General features: G+C 46.3%; 1 long non-coding RNA gene, 3 other non-coding genes and 1 pseudogene across 4 annotated transcripts; 2 read left to right on the top strand and 3 right to left on the bottom strand.

Moving 5' to 3' along the window:
- Nucleotides 1-557: 557 nt before the first annotated feature.
- Nucleotides 558-639, bottom strand: TRNAL-AAG. Its single transcript has one exon. It is a non-coding gene; the product is annotated as a tRNA-Leu (tRNA).
- A 422-nt stretch (nucleotides 640-1,061) lies between these two features.
- Nucleotides 1,062-3,049, bottom strand: LOC115832334. Its single transcript, XR_004027779.1, has 5 exons — nucleotides 3,013-3,049; nucleotides 2,658-2,857; nucleotides 2,362-2,555; nucleotides 1,989-2,191; nucleotides 1,062-1,325 (listed from the first exon to the last, which is right to left on the bottom strand). It is a non-coding gene; the product is annotated as an uncharacterized LOC115832334 (long non-coding RNA).
- Nucleotides 3,050-6,595: 3,546 nt separating this feature from the next.
- TRNAE-CUC lies at nucleotides 6,596-6,667 on the bottom strand. The gene has a single exon. It is a non-coding gene; the product is annotated as a tRNA-Glu (tRNA).
- Nucleotides 6,668-6,831: 164 nt separating this feature from the next.
- LOC100593028 overlaps nucleotides 6,832-22,731 on the top strand; it is a 29,562-nt pseudogene continuing 13,662 nt past the window's right edge.
- On the top strand, nucleotides 7,128-7,200 carry TRNAF-GAA. The gene has a single exon. It is a non-coding gene; the product is annotated as a tRNA-Phe (tRNA).

Below are 22,731 nucleotides of genomic sequence, written 5' to 3'. Positions count from 1 at the left end.
AGTGAGCACACTACAGAGAGGCTGGAGGAAGAACAGCAGCTGATTCCAAACATAAATTAATCCTTCGGGCTGCGCGCGGTGGCCCACGCCTGTAATCCCAGCACTTCGGGAGGCGGAGGTGGGAGGATCACTTGAGGCCAGGAGTTCGAGACCAGCCTGACCAACATGGCCAAACCCCGTCTCTACTAAAAATACAAAAATTAGCCAGGGCGTGGTGGCGCGCGCCTGTAATCCCAGCCACTCGGGAGACTGAGGCAGGAGAATCGCTTGAACTGGGGAGGCAGAGGTTACAGTGAGCCGAGATGGTGCCACTGCACTAAGTATGTGCTATTAAAGTTTTTCTTTGCTTGTGTCACTCATTGCTGTATCTGAGGCGCCTGGGGTACACTGTCCTCTAAATAATGGGAGAACATTGTTCTGGGGATGGTTATCTCTGGTTCCATAGTAAACAGAAGTCAAAGAGGAGAAGAATGGGATTGATACGTAAGAACCATTCATATTGAACATTTGGAAAGGGATTCTCCTAAAAACAGTCCCTAGTGAGAATGAAAAGTCCTTGGCAGCGGTGGGATTCGAACCCACGCCCCCGAAGAGACTGGAGCCTTAATCCAGCGCCTTAGACCGCTCGGCCACGCTACCACGGGTGCTAAATATGTTCTTACGCATTTTCCCTAGTAGAGAATGTCGCCCCCTACGGCGTTTAAGCTGTCTTTTTTCCCATTAGGGAATGTCGCCCCCTATGGCGTTTTAAGGTGTGTGTTCTCCCCATGACCTTTCCTCTGGAGCTCCCTCCAGCGCCATCAGAGAACTTCAGGCAGCTGTTCAGCCGCCACACACCCCGAACACCCAAAACGTTGCTTTCGCACTGATGGGAGCAGTGAGGAAGGAAACCGGCGGATCCTAGATGCCCTTTCCTTGTGTCACTGATGTAAGAGGAAGCGGCCACGCGGACCGAGAGCCCCAGGGGACGCTGTGGGTCGCAGGTTCTCCATGGAAGGTGACGCCTGGCTGGAGCCCCGACGCCGCTGAGCGAGTTTCAAGTGGTTTTGGCCGAGGGAACGCTACGAAAAAACGGGGCGCCGTGCGAGAGAGCGCAGTCGTTGCTGTTTATGAAGGTAAAAATTCAGAAGGTGACCCGCGGTCTTCGCAGAAATGCCCGCCGGGCAGGACGGTTCAGTTTGAAACTCCAAGATTCGAATCATTTAAAAGTATAGTTGCTGCTATAGTATATAGTAATGCAATGCATTGATAAAGTTGTTCGTTGCGTTTCTCTTAGTGCAGGCGACAGCGCGTCGGTCTCCTTGGCCCAAAATTGTGACTGAGTCCTAAAATAAAAACGCATTGTGCAAAAAATTATGACAGAAATAAGATCATAATAAAGAAAGTTAACTAGCGCTGGAGTTTCTTATTGTTTTGTCATTCATCTTCATTAAAATCAATGCTGACAGAAGTTTTTATCCAATATGCCAATGGAAACTAGGCTGTCTTACAAATTCTTTTTTTTTTTTTTTTTTTTTTTTTTTTTGGAGACGGAGTTTCGCTCTTGTTGCCCAGGCTGGAGTCCAATATCGCGATCTCGGCTCACCGCAACCTCCGCCTCGCAGGTTCAAGCAATTCTCCTGCCTCAGCCTCCCGAGTAGCTGGGATCACAGGCGTGTGCAAGCAAGCCCGGCTAATTTTGTATTTTTAGTAGAGATGGGGGTTTCTCCATGTTGGTCAGGCTGGTCTGGAACTCCCGACCTCAGGTGATCCGCCCGCCTCGGCCTCCCAAAGTGCTGGGATTACAGGCATAAGCCATGGCGCCCGGCCTGCTCACCCGCCCCCCTGCTCTTTCTCCTGGTCTCACTTTCCTCGGTCCCTCCGTATTCCCCAAGGTAGGCGCGCCTGTTTTCTCACCTGCTGTGTCAATCTGGGCTCTCTGCCTGGTTCTCTGAGTCCTTCACAACAGCAATAGTCTCCTCTCCACTATCAAGGCTCTATTTTCCTACCAGTTCTAGATCTCTGAGAGCAAGGCGGCCGAACGTGAGGGAGACCACTTTTTGACAGCTTTAACCTTCAAGGACACAGAGCAAGGGTGCCCTCCTGCTGGATGCTAATTGGTTCAATGCTTCATCAGCTGCATCTTGGTCCATCAAAGGCATCAATCCAGAGACTGATTTTCTCTCTGGTGTTTGCATTCCTGCACGGTAAACTAGGAGGGTGAAAACAAAATAGAAAAATGGCAGAAATTATTTGAAAGTGACGATATCAACCAGTGAACATCAGGAATCCATTAACCCGTTCAACAAGTATTGACTGAATGCCTACTCTGTGCCTGGGCACTGAGTATTCAGGACGAACGCTGACACCGGCGATCCTCACCCTCACAGCTAGGAGGAAAGGCAAACTGATTAAGCAGTTGCAAGTCATCATCGTGACTGAATTGGTGCTGGGTCACACAGCTCGGGATTGGAACTTAGTGTCGATCTGGAAAGGCCTGCTTGGAGAAATGTACGAATGCACTGAGGAATGAGGTGGGGGTAGGAGTTTGGAGTGAGACAAGACTGGCGAGAAGTCTGAAAAGAGAAAGACAATTTGGGTTGTAGGGGGGCCGCGGCCAGGAATGAACCCGCAACAGAACCACCCCCACAACACTTCTCTCTCCATAGAATCCCTACCTCCTGGAGGGAAGACTGAGAATCCTGAAGGGGTCAGGAATGAGAAGGACAAAGGAGAAAGAAAAGAGTAGGAGGGCTTCTCCCACACTCCCCCTGGATCAGTCGCGTAGGTGGTGATGGTCCCTGACAGCTGCAGCTGCCTGATCACTGATGGATCTGTGATTCTAAAATTCTGAGCAGTAACGAGCCCAAGCGTGCACCTAAGGAAAGGGTAAGGGCACACAGTCAGAACAAAGCATGTATGTATTTGAGCCAGGGCCTCGCTCTGCCACGATCAGAGCTCACTGCGGCCTCGAACATCTGGGCTCAAGAGATCCTCCCGCCTCAGCCTCAGAGCACCTGGAACTACACGTACACGTGACCGCGCCTAGCATTTCTTTCTTTTCTTGCTCTTTCTTTTCCTTTCTCTCTCTCTCTCTCCCCCCCACCCCCCCTCTTTCTTTTTGGTAGAAACGGGGGTCTCGCTTTTTTGTCCGGGCTGATCTCGAAATCCGCGGCTTCAAGCGACCCTCCCGCCTCCGCCAGAGGAAGAATGTAAACGGGACAGCAACGTGTCCTTGTTCCCCGGCCCTGGCGAGGCACTTCCTAGTATCCTCTATCCAACTGCCGGCTGAATGTGTTCTCTCTAGGAAGCGAGGAGGACTGCCTTTCTCTCTGGTTCTATTTCAGTCCCGATCCCACAGCTTCCGTCCAATCGGTTTGCTTTGTTTGATAGGCTGGGCATGAGAGTGAGATTTGGAGCTGTCCTCACAGATTCCTGGAAGTTGAACAGAGATCTCTGATGAGAACTCTCTTTAGAACTAAACTGATTCCCCAGGACCTACCAACTTGAGGAATTTTCTGGGAAGCACTTACGTACCTGTACGGACTTGTCAGCAACTGCCATGCATGAGGAACTCTAATTCCAGCTTTACTGTGCGTGACCAGAAAGCTTGAAATTGACATCTTGATGCCATCCCATAGAGAAAATCCCTGAGATTTTCCAGGTTTATATATAGTTCAGAATTCAAAGTTCTGAACAATCTAAGAGCTTTCACAACTCTGCGCTTTTGCTTCTCCTGATCGCTTGTCCTGGAATGCTGGTTTCCCTTTTGTTCCCTAATAAAAATCTTGTTCATTCTTCAAAGCCCACTTCAAATAGGGTCTTCTCCACCCCACCTCCAAATCTCCCTCTCTCTCTCACACACACACCCCATTGTATTTTTCCACACTTCATTTTAGCAGGTGACTCTTTCTGCCCAATAGAAAGCTTATTATTCAGTTGGTCGGGCGCGGTGGCTCACGCCTGTAATCCCAGCACCTTAGGAGGCCGAGGCGGGCGGATCACCAGGTCAGGAGATCGAGACCATCCTGGCTAACACGGTGAAACTCCGTCTCTACTAAAAATACAAAAAATTAGCCAGCCGTGGTGGCGGGCGCCAGTAGGCCCAGCTACCGGGAGGCTGAAACAGGAAAATGGCGTGAACCCAGGAGGCGGAGCTTGCTGTGAGCCGAGATGGCGCCACTGCACTCCAGCCTGGGCGACAGAGACTTTGTCTCCAAAAAAAAAAAGAAAAGAAAACTTACTCACAGTATCTGTCTTCTTCATTCCCCAAGTACGGTGAGAAGAATGATGATGATGATAACATTAATAACATGGATTTGGGTAATTGGCTGACTGCTTTTGTGTATTATGTTATTGACTCATCGCAACTTTATATAGTAAATACTATAATACTTTTATTCCCATTTTATAGTTGAGAAAATTAGGATTGGGAGGTGTTAAGAGGTGAGACTTCTGTCTTGGTCGTTTTTCATTTTCCATAGTGACTAGTGTAGTACAAGCCTACTGGCTCTCCATATTTACAGATTGATTCCTTGACCCTGGCTGTTGACTTTTTTTTTTTTTTAGCAGTCGTTCACATTCTCTTTCCTCCTCTTGTCTTGATGCATATTCTGGTTTTGTTATATTTTTTCGACTTTCTCTCTGAGCTGACGAGTAAACAGTAGCAAGTCTGGTGAATAAACAACCTACTTTGCCAAAATTAGGGAATTTTTTTTCCTATGGACAATGAATAATAGCTCATATGAGAAGGAAAGAAAATGGTAACATTCGAAGAAGAGTTCCTCATCTCTAATCCAATTAGCTTTATGTGGAAAACGAAAGAAAAGAAAAAAAAGAGGCATTACTCAAGATAAGTCAACCCAGACAGTTCCTTTCACAGGGGTCCCAACCAGACTGTTTTCTGAGAGCAGAGGCATAAAAACTAATGAAGCAAGAGATTCTTGCTGCACAGAGAGGAGACAACGTGTGATATCATGAGAAGAGGGTGCTTTTCAAGAACTGATCATCACCAGGCCTAGAGGGTTGAATTCCTACGAAACATTAGATTAAAAGGCTTCCGTATATACAGGAATTTTACAAACCATATTACTTTTATGTCTATGTGAAAATAAAATTTCTTAGTCAAGTTGATCTTATGTATGTGTCAAAGTTTATTAATTCAAGGACAGAACTGACAAGATGACAAAAAAGAGTCCCATCTCAAGGAAGTTTTGGAAACTGTGAATTTATGGAGCAAGGGTAGAGAAGAGAAAGTGCAATTAATTAGAAAAAGTCCTGCTTCATTTAACTTGATCATAAAAACATCACATCCTGGCCGGAAGCGGTGGCTCACGCTTGTAATCCCAGCACTTTGGGTGGCTGAAGCGGGTGGGTCACTTGAGGTCAGGAGTTCGAGACCAGCTTGGACAACATGGTGAAACCCCCGTCTCTACTAAAAATACAAAAATTAGCCGGGAGTGGTGGCACGTGCCTTTAATCCCAGCTACTCGGGAGGCCGAGACAGGAGAATTGCTTGAACCCGGGAAACAGAGGTTGCTGTGAGCTGAGATCGGGCCGCTGCACTCCAGCCTGGGCGACAGAGAGAGACTCCATTTCAAAAAACAAACAAAAAAATCACGTATTCCATTTGTTGGTGAAATAAGATCAGGAGCACCATGATCTTTGGAAACTTGTAGAGAAGTAATACGTGCCCCAAACTCTTATCAGATATAAGAAAGAAATAATAAGCAATAGCTGCTCTTTAGACAGACCAAGAAACAAAGATTCATGCCTCAATACTGTCAGACAGGAACCAATTAGCACAGAGTCACCAAACCTTGTCAGGAGAGAAACAAAAAGTCTGCTTTTTCTCCAGCAGCTATCGGTAAATTTATCAAATGTGCATTCAGAGATGATGCTGAATGCATTGTTTGCCTGTTTCTCAGTTTTGTGACAGGAGGTTTTAATTTCATGTTTATTACCTTCTCGTATCCTCTCTTAGGAAAAAACCAATTTGTACCTTCATAGGGGAAGAAAGGTTGAAGGGCTGGAGAGATAAAGCAGTCCTGAAACTGCTTTGGCCCAGAATATTAAATTACTGTGTAGGTATTTCTAGGGCTATCCCCTAGCGCCCAGTTGGAGCAGCGTGGAACTTACAGAAAAATCCGAGGAAGATAGAGTGGGTGTCTAAACCACCGAGGCTCTAGCAGCTTCAGAAGCTTGAACACAGCGATCAAATCTCCCAGAAATGACTTCCCCATTTCTTCTCTGTCATCTTCATAACTGTCTTTTCAAAAGGTTATGCTAATCTCAACTAACTCTTAATCGATTGTCTCCGGAATTTCCCTCTTACTGAATCACCCAATTGAATGAGTTAAAAATGTTAAAGCGCTTACTTAGAACAATGCCGGACACTCGGTCTACGCTAGATTAAGTATTTATTAACAAATGTTTTAAAATAATTGAAAATCACATCGCTTGTCATATTGGACCTGGAATACTGAAACGGGAACAGGGTTTCTATGCAGAAAACGCCTCATATGAAAATTGAAATTTAACTTATCCACAATTTGCTGTTTACTCAGAGATTTCCTTCCCGGACGAAAGAATTTGGAGGTTAAAACAAAACTACTTGTTCCCTGACCGGGAATCGAACCCGGGCCGCGGCGGTGAGAGCGCCGAATCCTAACCACTAGACCACCAGGGAAGCTGATAGTACGCTACTAAAACATGTTTATGAAGCGAGAACTCAACACACAGACACAGTTGACTTCTAGTTTTCCAACGAGTTAGTGCAAGGTCATGTTGTAGTATTCACCGACGTCCTGTTTTGCACCAACCAATGAAATCTGGATGGCAGAGGGCGTGGCAATGCCGTAAGAGTAATTTGGGAGGTTCGTAACTGGATGATGGAACGTGCTCTGTTTCGATGTGTGCATTCAACCGGGAATAAATTGTAGCATTAATTTGTAATTGTCTTCTTGCTTTTCTTTGCATTAAGTGGTGAGCCATTTGCAGAACAAAGTAATTTTTTAATTTGTCTTTGGTTCCTTCAGAGTACTTGTAATTGTGGGGTTTTTTGTTTTATTAAAATAAATACCTAATAGTAAATAAAAAACACAAGTAATAAATTCATTAAGATTTATTTTTAAAACAACGTGGGCGGAGCCGAAATAGCTCAGTTGGGAGAGCGTTAGACTGAAGATCTGAAGGTCCCTGGTTCGATCCCGGGTTTCGGCATAATGACAGTCTCCTTTTTGAGCCCACGGCAATACAAATACTGAATTTTCCTTCTACAATATAGAAACACTCCCTAGAACCTAAACTGGGGGCACGTTTTTCTCAAATTCATAAAGGAAATCGCAAGAACGCTGTGGGATACATTTATTTCTGTAGCATAACTCTACGTATGGGTTTCAACATCTCACTAGATAAAAGAGGAAAAGGCAAACGTGCTGAAATAAGTTTAAGCTTGAGCAATATCAATTACATTTTATTTTCGACATATGTTCCCTCAATAAATATTTATTAAGTGATTTGTTAGTGTTATGCGCGCGTCTAACTGAAGAAACAACCCGAACAGGCTAAGTGTGAGCAACACGGCTGTTTACTCACTCGGGTCCGAGCGAGCTGAGTCCGAAAAGGGCGTCAGCGGAGGGTGGTGGGATTGGAGCTAGTTTTATAGGTTAGGGGTAAGTAGTGGAAAGTTACAGTTAGGGCCCGTTTATTGCGGGCAGGGGAAGAATGTCACGAAGTACATTATCAAAAGGTGGGAGGGGTTACAGAGCACAGTGTCACGAAGTTGATTGATCGGTTAGGGTAGAGCATGTTACAATGGTAGAAGGTCACAAGGTTGGTTAATCAGCTAAGACAGGAACTGTTCTTCTTTTGTGCTTTTCCTGTTGTCCCAGACTTTCTGGCTCCAGGAGACCTTCTGGATGTGTACGTGTGGGTCACAGGGGTCACAATGGCTTGACCACAGAACAGCCTGCTTCGAAGAAAAGGATCCAGAGAGGCACGGCCGGTGAACTGAACGAGTTTCCTGGAAGAAGGAGCCGCCTGAGCTGTTGAAAAAGTGGCTCCTTGCTAGAGGTGGGGGAGGGGCGGGGTGGCTACTGAGCTGTGAAAGGAAGAGCGCCAGCATATTCCCTCAGCCACCTTTTTCCTAACCTCCTAATTTGCTAGCTCTTCGCATATTCAACCCCTGTCTTCCCTAGTCGGAGGAATAGTCTCTCATTTCCAAGTCTACCTAATATTCCATCTGAGCTTTTGAACCCTCTACCCATTCCATTTTGCTCTATGCTTGTGTCTTTCATCTCTCTCCTTATGTGCCTCTCTTCAAACTACAGAATGTCTAAATCTCCATCTTTGGACCACAAAAATGTGGCTCGCGCCTGTAATCCCAGCACTTTCGGAGGCCGAGGCGGGCGGATCACGAGGTCAGGAGATCGAGACCATCCTGGCTAACACGGTGAAACCCCGTCTCTACTAAAAATACAAAAAATTAGCCAGGCGAGGTGGCAGGCGCCTGTAGTCCCAGCTACTCGGAAGGCTGAGGCAGGAGAATGGCGTGAACCCCGGGGGGCGGAGCCTGCAGTAAGCCGAAATCGCGCCACTGCACTCCAGCCTGGGCGACGGCGAGACTCCGTCTCAAAAAAAAAAAAAAAAAAGGAACACATGACACATGACCTTATGCATTATCCTCAGACTCCTTCCTTCCACTCAGCACCAAACCTGTTGAAAGAAGGTTTACCTCATTATTTGCTCATCAGCGGAGGACGTCTGCCTTCCAATCCCAGGAAACCATTACCATCAACTTTCCAGCTTTGAAATGTCTTGGCTCTTTTTGGTCCTATACTTAATTTTGCACAGTATACCAACCTATAGACAATCCTTCCCTTATGAAGCAGCCCTCCTTTGAACTTTGGGATTTTGAAGCAGCCTCGTTGTCTGGGGTGACACCCAAGGTTCATCGTCTCACAGCCACAGAGATCAAGGACATGGACACACACAGAGTGAGGTTAAGGGTGGAAATTTAATAAGCGAAAGAAAGAAAATATCTCTCTGATACAGAGAGGAGTCCCGGAAAAATGGGTTGCCGAAATGTGGTGAAATGCAGGGGGTTTTACAGATGAGCTAGTGGGGAGATGGTGTCTGATCTACATAGGGCACGAAAAACCCAGTTAGGACCAGGTGTGCCAACTGCATAGGGTGGCAGCCCTCACCCCAATCTGTTATTATGCAGGTGGGTTCTCTGCCTGAACTTCTCCATGTTGCCCATTTCTTTCTTACTGTACACTTGCTAACAAAAAAGGAAAGGTGGAGCCTCATGGTGGACATGCCTCGCCCCCTGGTAGACCTTTTCTATCCGTGCAGCTGCCAGCCTTCCCCCATGCAAGCTTCCAGCTTCCTTATCTATGTCTGCAGCTCCATCTTTCAGGCTGCTCTTTGTTAGAAAGGGAATAATTTCTAGGGCTGCTTTTTGTTAGAAGTTCTGCCGAGGACTCTTTTGCCCTATCTACCTAAGCAATTTCTTTGTATCTCCTGTATCAACTTGACTCTCCATTATTTTTCTCCATACTCTCTTGCTGTTCCCTTTCAGCTCCCTATCCCTCCAATTTTAATGACTTTGGTCTTTTTTTAAATTAAATGTTTAATTTTTAGGTAGTCGTAGATTCACATGCAGTTATAAGAAATAATACGGAGAGATCCCATGTCCCCTTTACCTGCTTGCCCCCAATGGTAACATTGAGAGATGACAGCATGTGGGCAGCCCTCACAGCCCGCGCTCGCTCTCGGCGCCTCCTCTGCCTGGGCTCCCACTTTGGCGGCACTTGAGGAGCCCTTCAGCCCACCGGTGTACTGTGGGAGACCCTTCCTGGGCTGGCCGAGGCCGGAGCCGGCTCCCTCAGCTTGCGGGGAGATGCGGAGGGAGAGGCACGGGCGGGAACCGGGGCTGCGCGCGGTGCTTGCGGGCCAGCGCGAGTTCCGGGTGGGTGTGGGCTCGGCGGGCTCCGCACTCGGAGCGGCCGGCCGACCCTGCCGGCCTGGGCAATGAGGGGCTTAGCACCCGGGCTAGCGACCGTGGAGGGTGTGCTGGGTCGCCCAGCAGTGCCCGCCCACCGGCGCTGCGCTAGGATTTCTCACTCCGCCGTAGCTGCCTCCCTGCGTGGCAGGGCTCAGGACCTGCAGCCGGCCATGCCTGAGCCTCCCCCACCCCTCCGTGGACTCACGTGCGGCCCGAGACTCCCCGACGAGTACCGCTCTCTGTGGCGCCCAGTCCCATCACCACCCAGGAGCCGAGGAGTGGGGGCGCACCGCGAGGGACTGGCAGGCAGCTCCACCTGCAGCCCTGGTGCGGGATCCACTGGGTGAAGCCAGCTGGGCTCCTGACTGGTGGGGACTTGGAGAACCTTTATGTCTAGCTAGGGGATTGTAAATACACCAATCGGCACTCTGTATCTAGCCCAAGGTTTGTAAACACACCAATCAGCACCCTTTTCTAGCTCAGGGTTTGTGAATGCACCAACCGACACTGTATCTAGCTACTCTGGTAGGGACTTGGAGAACGTTTGTGTCGACACTCTGTATCTAGCTAATCTAGTGGGGACGTGGAAAACCTTTGTGTCTAGCTCAGGGATTGTAAACGCACCAATCAGCACCCTGTCAAAACAGACCACTCGGCTTGCTGTAAAATGGACCAATCAGCAGGATGTGGGTGGGGACAGATAAGAATAAAAGCAGGCTGCCGGAGCCAGCCGTGGTAATCCGTTCGGGTCTGTTTCCACCCCGTGGAAACTTTGTCTTTTCACTTTTTGTAGTAAGTATTGTTGCTGCTCAGTTTTTGGGTCCACATTGCCTTTGTGAGCTGTAATACTCACCGTGAAGGTTTGCAGCTTCGGTTCTGAGCCAGCTGAGACCACGAACCCACCAGAATGAAGAAACAACACATCAGAAGGAGCAAACTCCAGACACGCCGCTTTGAAGAACTGTAGCACTCACTGCAAGGGTTCTTGGCTTTGTCCTTGTAAGTCAGTAAGACCAAGAGCCCACCAATTCCGGACACAACACCTTGTGAAACTATAGTACAAAGTCACAATCAGGATATTGATGCTGATAAAGTCAGCATGCGTAAACGTTTCCACCACTACAAGAATTCCTTTTGGTCCTATTACAGCCACACCCACTTCCCTACTGTCCCTGCTTCAACCTCTGACAACTACTAATCTGTTTATTCACTGTTAGGATTTTTTCAAATCATACATTATTAGGATTGGCTTTTTGCACTCTAATTCTCTAGAGATTCATCTAGGTTGTTCAGCATCAATAGTTCATTCTTATTTCTTGCTCAGTAGTATTCTGTGGTATGAATTTACCAGTTTGAACGTTCACCTGCTGAAGGACATTTGAGTGATTTTCAGGTTTTTACTTTTGCAAGTAAAGCTACCATAAACATTTGCATAGTGGTTTTAGTGTTAATATAAATTTTGTTTATCCACGATAAATGTCCAGGAGTGCAGCTGCTGAGTGGTATGGTACTTGCACATTTAATTTTTTAAGAAACTGCCAACTGTTTTCCAGAACAGCTACATTTCACATTCCCACCCACGTGTATACAGCCTCATCAGCATTTAGTTGTTGCCACTATTTTTATTTTAGTCATTCTGATGGATGTGTAGTGATATCTCATTGTGATTGTAATTTGTATTTCCCTAATGCTAAGGATGTTGAAAACATTTTTATGTGCTCATTTGCCATCTGTATATCTTCTTCGGTGAAATTTCTCTTTAGGTGTTTTATCCAATCCGGTAAGAATAGTTGTGTACAGGTTTTTATGTGAGAAGTTCCTGAAAAAGCTGGAAGTTCAAACCTTTTCAAATCTCTGTCTTAGATTATGAAGTTGTCATGCCATGCAATTTGTTTTTTTAAAAAATTATTTAGTGATACTTCTTAAAGCAATGTAAGGAAGACTATTCAGGACCATCGGGATGGGCATAGGGACCATTGCAAAGAGGTCTTGCAGTGAGGGAAAGAGATCGGCCTCAATTCTGAATACAGCATGGGCAAGTGGGAATTTATAGCCAAGGAGCAGTGTGTGGTGGTCAGTTGACAGGAAGGAAATTACCAAGATAAAACCTCAGAGGTAAGGGGAAACAAACCTAACAGGATTCTTCTGAAGACAGGCCAAGATAATCAGACATCAGTCATCTGGGGGATGGTGGAGAATGAGGAGCCTGATCAGAAATGGAGGTTAATTAAACATAGATAATATGGGGGTTCTTGCTAAACTGACTCGGCAGGGTTCTTTGCTAAAACTGGACGTTACAAGGAAGTGCACAGATGGGCCTAGCAGAAGATTCAGAAGCCTAACTAAAGTTTGGCCAGGCGAATAATCTTTGTTAAATTCTTATGCAACTGCATTTGCAAAGTGCAATACAGACTGCCAGCTTGTTGTTTGAGGAAAGGAAGAGCGCAACATGGAGAAATTTCCACGATAATAAGTCACTAACGAGTTTCTTCCGGCTCCCACTGACTGAATGAATCATCATTCCCTGAGGGGAGGGGGAGGGGAAGGAAGATCGAGCAAAGGGTAGCATGTACCAGTCCCACCAGTGAACTCACGTGGTCTTCTGTATGCAAAAATAATGCTGTTGATCGTTAAAAAGAAATCCCGAAAAGGGAAGTTAAAAGAGACCGGGTCTCGTCGGATGTCCCGGGCGGAACTGCAGGCGTTGCTCGCAGGCGCGGTCCCACCGCCGCCCAACACGGGGAGTTTGACCTGCTCCGTGTCCGGCCTGGGCCTGGTCCCCCCCTCCTTAGACAACCTGGTACCCCCGGGCTCCCCCGGGAGTCCCATGTTGGTGCCAGGCCCGGTGCGGACGCCCGCTCCACACAGCGCCGTAGCCCCGAACCCCCGAGCACCCACGATCCGCCGACCTCAGCCTCCCGGGGAGCTGGGATTACAGGCGCGCGCCACCGCGTCCGGCGCTTGGTTTGGTGGCACCGCGGTCTTGGAGGCTGCAACTGCCGACTGCGTGTGCTGGGAGGCGGGATCCCTGCAGCGGTTTCCTCGTCACCCAGCCGGCTGCCGCTCCAGTTTCCCAAAAGTGCTTGATAGCTAGCTGAAGAGACCACAGAAAGCACTGTCAGAGAGATGAATGAGCATCCCTTACTATGTTGTCCTCGGAACCTTTACAAAAAGGTCAATTAAACAAATAGCTCTAAATTTAATAAGGGAAGGAGAGAAGGACTGTGTTGAGTAGGTTTCACAGACTTAAATATGTATATGAAATCACCTGGGGAGCTGGCTAAAATGCGGAGTTCTAACGCTGTAGGTCTAGGATGGGGTCTAGATATTCTGCATTTGTGAGAAACTCCCAGGTTAGGCCAGTGTTGCTGATCAGCAGCCCATGCTGCAAGTGACAAGGTTGTTGATGCTTTTGGACCTGATGGTTCGACAAGTTCTTGTCACATCATTATAATATTAGAACAGAAAGAAAGAAAGAGAGAGAGAAAGAGAGGAGAAAGAAAAGAAGGATGGAAGGAAAGAAGGAAGGAAAGAAAGAAAGAAAGGAAAGGAACAAAGGGAAAACCACAGTTCCAGCCTCACAAGTGACTGTGGACATTTTCTTTTTTCTTTTTTAGCTCTTGTTCTCACGCATACATAATTTTTTAAGAAAGAGAAAGAAAGAAACAGAGAAAGAAAGAAAGAGAAAGAAGGAAGGAAAGGAAAGGGAAGAAAGGAAAGAAAGAAAGAACCACAATTCCAGCCTCACAAGTGATTATGGACATTTTCTTTCTTCTTTTTTAGCTCTTGTCCTGACGCGTACATAATCTTTTCATGTTGGGTGCATTTCCACCTTGTTTAAGTGGTAAATATATGCAGACAATTGTTCAATCACTCCTTCTGTCGGCCAACATTAACTGAGACCCTTTTTTGTGCCATATACAGTAGGTCTACCTGGGGAATCTGAGAGTACAAAATGCACTGCTCTAAAAAGCTTATGGCCTGTTAAAGAATAGAGACAAGGGCCGGGCGCGGTGGCTCACGCCTGTAATCCCAGCACTTTGGGAGGCCGAGGCAGGCGGATCACGAGGTCAGGAGATGGACACCATCCTGGCTAACATGGTGAAACCCTGTCTCTACTAAAAATACAAAAAATTAGCCGGGCATGGTGGTGGGCACCTGTAGTCCCAGCTACTCGGGAGGCTGAAGCAGGAGAATGGCGGGAACCCGGGAAGTGGAGCTTCCAGTGAGCCGAGATCGCACCACTGCACTCCAGCCTGGGCGACAGAGTGAGACTGTCTCAAAAAAAGTAAATAAATAAATAAATAAATTTTTAAAAAGAATAGAGACAAGTAAGTCAGTGAGAGTTAAGATTTACTCATAAGTTCTTCCATAGGTGTAAGGGCAGGGTACTGTGTACAGGATCACCAATACAGGCACCTAATCTGAACAAGAATGGCTCCCTGGATGAGGTGCTATCTGAAATATGTCTTAAAGATAAGCTATAATTAGGTACATAAAGAAGGGCATGGAAAAATTTTTACTATCAAGTCCTGGCAGAAGCAAAGCTAAAAAGCTATGAATGCCTGGGAAAATTACTAGTTCCTAGTTCATGTAGACCTGAGCAGAAAATCAAAGGTTCATGGACCAAAGTAAAAAGATGAAGCAGTGGCTGAGGCCTGTAATCCCAGCACTTTGGGAGGCCAAGGCAGGAGGATTACCTGAGGTCAGGAGTTCGAGACCAGCCTGGGCAACATGGTGAGGCCCCCCCCACACACACACACACACACACACTAAAAATACAAAAAAAATTAGCCAGGCGTGGTGGCACACACCTATAATCCCAGCTACTTGAGAGGCTGAGGCATGAGAATCGTGTGAACCCTGGAGGCAGAGGTTGCAGTGAGCTGAGATTGTGCCACTGCACTCCAGCTTGGGTGACAGAGTGAGACTCCATCTGAAAAAAACAAAAAAAAAAGGATAAAGATGAGGCTACAAAGGAAAAAATCATTACTTAGTGTAGTATACAGTCTCCAAACCTGACCTCAACGCTGCATATTTTTCAGTAGTTACACCCTTTTGTAGTCCATTCCCACAGTGAATCTTGGCTGACCTATCAAAATTATTTCATTGAGGTGATACTGTGCCAGTTCCAGGGCTAAGCCATATGAAATCTCGCACCTTCTGACTTGGTTTTTTGGAATGCTAAATCTTGGGATGCTCCCTTTCAGAATCCAGTCACCATGCCGTGAGAAACCCAAGCCACATGAAAAGGCCATGGCTAGGCACTGTGGGTCACAGTCTCAACTGACTGAGCTCCTAGCAACATCAACTGCCACTGCCAGTTATGTGAGTGAGCCATCTTGAACATCCACAGCTCAATCAAGCCTTCAGAGGAATGGAGTCCTTGCTGATATCACAGGGAGCAGAATCACCCAGGTAAGCCCAGTCTATTCACAGAATTGTAAGAAATAGTAAAATGGCTGGCATTTCAAGACATGTGTTAGTTTTCTATTGCTGTCATAACACATTACCACAAATTTAGTGGTTATAAAAAACATAAATTTATTATTTTAGAGTTTTTTAAGACAGAAGTCTGGTGTGGTCTCACTGTGCTAAAATCAAGGTGTTGGCAGCCTGCATTCCTTTCTGTTGGCCGCAAGGGAGAATCTGTTTTCTGCTCATTCAGATTATTGTCAAAATTTTTTGCAGTTGTTGGATCAAAGTCTCTCTTTTATTGCTGTCTGTAAGCTAATGGCCACTCCCAGCTTCTAAAGGCTACTGTGTTCCTGGGCTCTTTAAAACCAGCAATGGTGGATGGCGTCCTCAGATCAAACCTCCCTGAACTACTCTTCTGCTTCCTCTTTCCACTTTTAAGACTCTAGTGAGGCCGGGCGCGGTGGCTCACGCTTGTAATCCCAGCACTTTGGGAGGCCGAGGCGGGCGGATCATGAGGTCAGGAGATCGAGACCACGGTGAAACCCCGTCTCTACTAAAAATACAAAAAATTAGCCGAGCATGGTGGCGGGCGCCTGTAGTCCCAGCTACTCGGAGAGGCTGAGGCAGGAGAATGGCGTGAACCCGGGAGGCGGAGCTTGCAGTGAGCCGAGGTCGCGCCTTTTGAGACGGAGTCTCGCTCTGTCCAGCCTGGGCGACAGAGCGAGACTCCGTCTCAAAAAAAAAAAAAAAAAAAAAAAGACTCTAGTGATTAGGATCATCTCTCCATCACAAGTTCCTTAACTTTAATCACATCTCAAAGTTCCTTTGCCATGTAAGTTAACATATTTACAGTTTCCAAGGATTACAAGGGGCATATTTTTGGGTGGAAATAGCATTATTCTGTCTATCACTCCATTTGGAATGGTCTCTTGTATATTGATAGGAAGTAAGAACAAACTGTGAGCCGTATCTTGACAATTCTAAATACTTTGAGCTTTCCCTAAAAGGCTATGGAGAGACAGAAATGTGTTCTGAACAGAGAGGTCACTATGACTGGTATTTTTGCAAGCTCTTCTTGCCAGTCTGTGGAAGTAGAGCCACAGCTAGCACACAAAGTGCCTTTGGGCAAATAATGCAACAGTAAGGCTGGGCGCAGTGGCTCAGGCCTCTAATCCCAGCGGTTTGGGAGGCCGAGGTGGGTGGATTACCCGAGGTCGGAAGTTCGAGACCAGCCTGGCAAACATGGTGAAACCCCGTCTCTACTAAAAATACAAAAATTAGCCACGCATGGTGGCGCATGCCTGTAATCCCAGCTACTCGGGAGGCTGAGGCAGGAGAATGGCTTGAACCCAGGAGGCAAGACACATCAGTGAGCCGAGATCCCACCACTGCACTCCAGCCTGGGCAACACAGTGAGATCTGTCTCAAAAAAATAAAATAAAAAATAATGCCACTGTAAGCCATTTTGGTGGAGGAATTACAGAAAGACAACCCTCAGGGCTGATGAAGCATAGAAAAGGGAAGATGTCAAAAGTCCTCTCTCCAGGTCTCTTGACTTAGCTCTCAGTGCTCAGGTCGTATTTCAGCCCCCATTCACCTTCTCTGGAAATCTTCTTTTGTAGGGCACCAGTGGGACACCCTGTGTAGAGAAACAATGGGAGACAAGCAGGGCTAGAAGCAAATAAACCAAAATGGAGGGTGTTGGCAGTAATCCAGGAAAGATACAGAAGGAGGAGAAGGAAGAGGAGGGAAAAAGTCTCATGTAAAACGGTGGTGATAATCTGGTATTAGAATAAAGGAAACAGACTCAGAAGAACTGAAGGCATAGAATTCATAAGATGTGGGAAGTAGGGGGCCGGGCGCGGCGCCTCACGCCTGTATGTAATCCCAGCACTTTGGGAGGCTGAGGTGGGCAGATCACAAGGTCGGGAGATTGAGACCATCCTGGCCAACATGGTGAAACCCCGTCCCTAATAAAAATACAAAAATTAGCTGAGCATGGTGCCGCACACCTGTAATCCCGGCTACTCAGGAGACTGAGATAGAAGAATCGCTTGAACCCAGGAGGCGGAGCTTGCAGTGAGCCGAGATCGTGCCACTGCACTCTAGCCTGGGCGACAGAGCGAGAGACTCCATCTCAAAAAAAAAAAAAAAAAAGTCATAAGAGAGGAAAAGATTGAAAAGGATGCAGATGTGATGCCAGTCGCCTGCCATCAGAAGCAGCAAGTCTTCTCCAAGATGATACTTTTCTTCTGAAGAAGTGAGATTTGAAAAAATAAGAAAACAAAAGAATAACGAACTTTGAATCTGATGCCTTAACACAGTTTTTCATTCAGAAGAAGAAATGCTATTGCATGCTAAAATGTTTTGAAGTTCCCAGAGTCAGCAAGATTGAATTTGGAGCCCAGTGAAAAGAAGGCTACAAAGCTGATGGGGGTGCTTGATAGGAATCCTCTCCTTAACATGGTCAAAAAGAATTGACTCTGTATTTAGAAATTTCACAAATTGAGGAGGAAAGAGGAAGGAGAATGAGGAGAAAAGGGAAGATTTAAAAAAGGATAAGAAAATAATAACACAAATATATATATACACACTTATATGTGTATATATACATATGTGTGTGTGTGTATATATGTATGTATATATATATATATTTTTATTTTATTTTATTTTTTTTTTTTTTGGACAGAGTCTTGCTCTGTTGCCCAGGCTGGAGTGCAGTGGGGTGATCTTGGCTCACTTAAACTTCCACCACCTAATTTTTGTATTTTCGGTAGAGACGGAGTCGGGGGTGGGAGGAGGGTCTCACCATGTTGGCCAGGCTGGTCTTGAACGCCTGATCTCAAGTGATCTGACTGCCTCAGCCTCCCAAAGTGCTGGGATTACACGTGTCAGCCACTGTGCCCAGCCTAATTTTTTGTATTTTTAGTAGAGATGGATTTTCACCACGTTGGCCACTCTGGTCTGGAACTCCTAACCCCAGGTAATCCACCCATCTCAGCTTCCTAAAGTGCTGAGATTAGAGGCATGAGCCGTCATGCTCAACCATGAGTATATTTCAAGATAAAATCTAAGATAGCCTTTTTGTAGAAAGAAATATGATCACTTTCCTTAATTTAAGAACTATGATTTCTTCCTGCTTTAAAAATCATGGTTTCAGTAAATGTGCTTGCATTATTCTGTCAAAAGTCAGCTTCTATGACTTCTCACCTTTTCCAGGTATATATGAAACTTGTGAGAAAAAAATCTTACTGATGGTGTCTTCCTTCCCTTTCTGTGTAGTGGATACACCAAAGAGCTTCCCAAACCTTGTCTAGTAAATGGGTTTCAGGTGCGCAGGGAGACATGCATTCCCTCAGCCATTAGTCTCCCCCAGATCCTTGACTTTTTCATTTCTAAATATCCCATTCTGTTTTTCAAACTTTTTTAGTGGAACCCATAATAAGAAATACAAGTATAGGTTACAACACAACTCTTATTTATTTGCAAGGCACTGGGACATTTTGCATTCCATTCTCTTTCACTAAAATCAAAGTTCTAGTCATGATCCACTCAATTAACTTCATGTGCCACAAGGGTGTCACAATATACATTTTGAAAAACACACTACCCTTGACCTTGACATTAACCTAAACTGCAGGCACCAAGCCCAAGACGTAAATTTTAATCATCTCTTATACTGATTATCACCTTCTGTTTTTTCAGCTTATTTTCTTTTGCCCAGTGGAAAATTATTTAATGCGTCTCCTTTCTCCTTACATCTTTACTTCCCTCTTTACACAACTTAAATTTCATGATTAATTATCAGCATTAGTAGCTTACAAAACCTTTGTCTCACTCACAATCATTGGTCATGTAATCACCAGACAGGTTCTTCCTGCACCTCCTGCACAGACAAAACCATTTCACTGAGACTGTGGTATTGCATTTAAGAGCTTAATTGGTTGTCGGCAAAGCCTGAGTCCTGTCCTCTCGCTCTCCTCCCAGGACAGCAAGAGCTTCACCACTTGCTCCACCTTCTCCACCAACTACCGGTCCCTGGGCTCTGTCCAGGCGCCCAGCTACGGCGCCCGGCCAGTCTGCAGCGCGGCCAACGTCTATGCAGGCGCCAGGGGCTCTGATTCCCGGATCTCCGCGTCCCCCTCCACCAGCTTCCGGGGTGACATGGGGTCTGGAGGCCTGGCCGCGGGGATGGCTGGGGTTCTGGCAGGAATGGGAGGCATCCAGAATGAGAAGGAGACCATGCAAAGCCTGAACGACCGCCTGGCCTCCTACCTGGACAGAGTGAGAAGCATGGAGACCAAGAACCGGAAGCTGGAGAGCAAAAGCTGGGAGCACCTGGAGAAGAAGGACGTCAGGTCAGAGACTGGACAAATTACTTCAAGACCATCGAGGACCTGGGGGCTCAGATCAAATACTGTGGACAATTCCCGCATCGTTCTGCAGATTGACAATGCCCGACTTGCTGCTGATGACTTCAGAGTCGAGTATGAGACAGAGCTGGCCATGCCCCAGTCTGTGGAGAGCGACATCCATGGGCTCCGTAAGGTCATTAATGATACCAATGTCACTTGGCTGCAGCTGGAGACAGAGATCGAGGCTCTCAAGGAGGAGCTGCTCTTCCCGAAGAAGAACCACGAAGAGGAAGTAAAAGGCCTACAAGCCCAGATTGCCAGCTCTAGGTTGACCGTGGAGGTAGATGTCCCCAAATCTCAGGACCTCGCCAAGATCATGGCAGCCGTCCGGGCCCAATAAGACGAGCTCTCTCGGAAGAACTGAGAGGAGCTAGACAAGTACTGGTCTCAGCATACTGAGAGTGCACCACAGTGGTCACCACGCAGTCCATCGATGTTGGAGCTGCTGAGATGACGCTCACGGAGCAGAGACATACAGTCCAGTCCTTGGAGATCGACCTGGACTCCATGAGAAATCTGAAGGCCAGCTTGGAGAACAGCTTGAGGGAGGTGGAGGCCCGCTATGTCCTGCAGATGGAGCAGCTCAACGGAATCCTGCTGCACCTGGAGTCAGAGCTGACACAGACCCGGGCAGAGGGATAGCGCCAGGCCCAGGAGTGCGAGGCCCTGCTGAACATCAAGGTAAAGCTGGAGGCTGAGATCGCCACCTACCGCCACCTGCTGGAAGATGGCGAGGACTTCAGTCTTCGTGGTGCCCTGGACAGCAGCAACTCCATGCAAACCATCCGAAAGACCACCACCCGCCTGATAGTGAGTGGATGGCAAAGTAGTGTCTGAGACCAACGACACCAAAGTTCTGAGGCATCAAGTTGGCAAAAGCAGGGTACCCTTTGGGGCGCAGGAGGCCAATGGGAAGTTCAGAGGTCAAAAAAAAAAAAAACAAAACAGTTTAACACAAGGCCGGCCATGTGGAAGATGGAGTTATTGCTTAAATCAGTTTTCCCGAAGGTTTAGAAGTTAGGGTTTTTCAAGGATAGTTTGGTGGGCAGGGAACAAAGGAATAAGTGCTGCTGATTGGTTGGGGATGCAATCACAGGGGTGTGGAAAACGGTCCTCATGTGCTGAGTTCACCTCTGGTGGGGGTTGGAGGGAGGTATAGGATCAGTTGAGTTATGAGTCCCGAATCCAGGTGGGGTCAGTCGGTTGGTAGAATACGAAAGTCTGAAAAACATCTTAAAAGACCAATCTTAGGATCTATATAGTGATGTTATCTATAGGAACAATTGGAGAAGTCACAGAACATGTGACCTCTGACCATATGACTCCTGAGCAGTAAGGGATTATAGAAACTATACCTACATTTTAGCAGAATTCAGGCCCCTCTCAGAATCCTAATTTTATGGTCTTTCATTTGTCTTACAAAGGCAGTTTTAGCACCCCAAACAAGGAGGGGATTAGTTTTAGGGAGGGATATTATCATCTTTGCCTCCAACTTAAATTATAAACTAAATTCCTCCAACGGTTAGCTTGGCCTACACCTAAGAATGAGTGAGGATGGTCAGCCTATGAAGGTAGAAGCAAGATGGAGTGAGCCATGTTAGATTTCTCTCACTGCGATAATCTTTGCAAAGGCGTATCTGAAGATAAATAGGTGAATGAATAGAGAATACTCCTAACTGTGCTCCTTTCTTTGTCACAGTCTAAACCAAGATTTTCTCCCCTCCATTCCACTGAAACTTCCTTGTCAAGTCCCAGCAACCTCCATCTTGCTAGATCCAATGGTTAGTTTTCTTTTTTATAATTAACTAATTTATTTATTTATTTATTTATTTTCCATAAGTTATTGGGGAACAGGTGGCGTTTGGTTACATGAGTAAGTTCTTTAGTGGTGATTTGTCAGATGTTGGTGCACCCATCACCTGAGCAGTATACACTGCACCCTATTTGTAGTATTTCGTTCCTCACTCTCCTCCCACCCTTCCCCCAAAGTCCATTGTATCATTCTTATGCCTTTGCATCCTCATAGCTTATTGGTGAGAACATACCACGTTTGGTTTTCCATTCCTAAATTACTTCGCTTAAAATAATAGTCTCCAAGGCCAGGCACGGTGGCTCACACCTGTAATCCCAGCACTTTGGGAGACCGAGGTAGGCAGATCACCTGAGGTCAGCAGTTGAAACCCAGCTTGGCCAACGTGGTGAAACGCTGTATCTACTAAAATACAAAAATTAGCCATTCATGGTGTTAGGCGCCTGTAATTCCAGCTTCTTGGGAGGCTGAGGCAGGAGAATCACTTGAATCCAGGAGGCAGAGGTTGCAGCGAGCTGAGATCATGCCACTGCACTTGAGCCTGGGGACAGAGACAGAGTCCGTCTCAAAAAAAAAAAATTAATAATAATAATAGTCTCCAATCCCATTCAGGTCGCTGCGAATGCCATTAATTCATTCCTTTTTATTGCTGAGTAGTATTCCATTGTATATATATACCACAGTTTCTTTATCCACTCATTGACAGGCATTTGAGTTGGCTCCACGATTTTGCAACTGTGAATTGTGCTGCTATAAACATGCATGTTCAAGTATCTTTTTTGTTTAATGACTTCTTTTCCTCTAGATAGATACCCAGTAGTGGGATTACTGGATCAAAGGGTAGCTCTACTTTAGTTCTTTAAGGAATCTCCCCCATTGTTTTCCATAGTGGTTGTACTATTTACATTCCCATCAGCAGTGTAGAAGTGTTCCCTGATCACCGCATCCACGCCAACATCTACCGTTTTTTTATTTTTTTGATTATGGTCATTATTGCAGGAGTAAGGTGGTATCACTTTGTGGTTTTGATGTGCATTTCCCTGATCATTAGTGGTGTTGAGCATTTTTTATATGTTTGTTGGCCATTTGTATATCTTCTT

The sequence above is a fragment of the Nomascus leucogenys genome, chromosome 22a (assembly GCF_006542625.1).
Source record: "Nomascus leucogenys isolate Asia chromosome 22a, Asia_NLE_v1, whole genome shotgun sequence".
NCBI lineage: Eukaryota > Metazoa > Chordata > Mammalia > Primates > Hylobatidae > Nomascus > Nomascus leucogenys.
The sequence above is the reverse complement of the archived record's forward strand: the minus strand, read 5'-3'. Positions and strand labels throughout refer to the sequence as shown.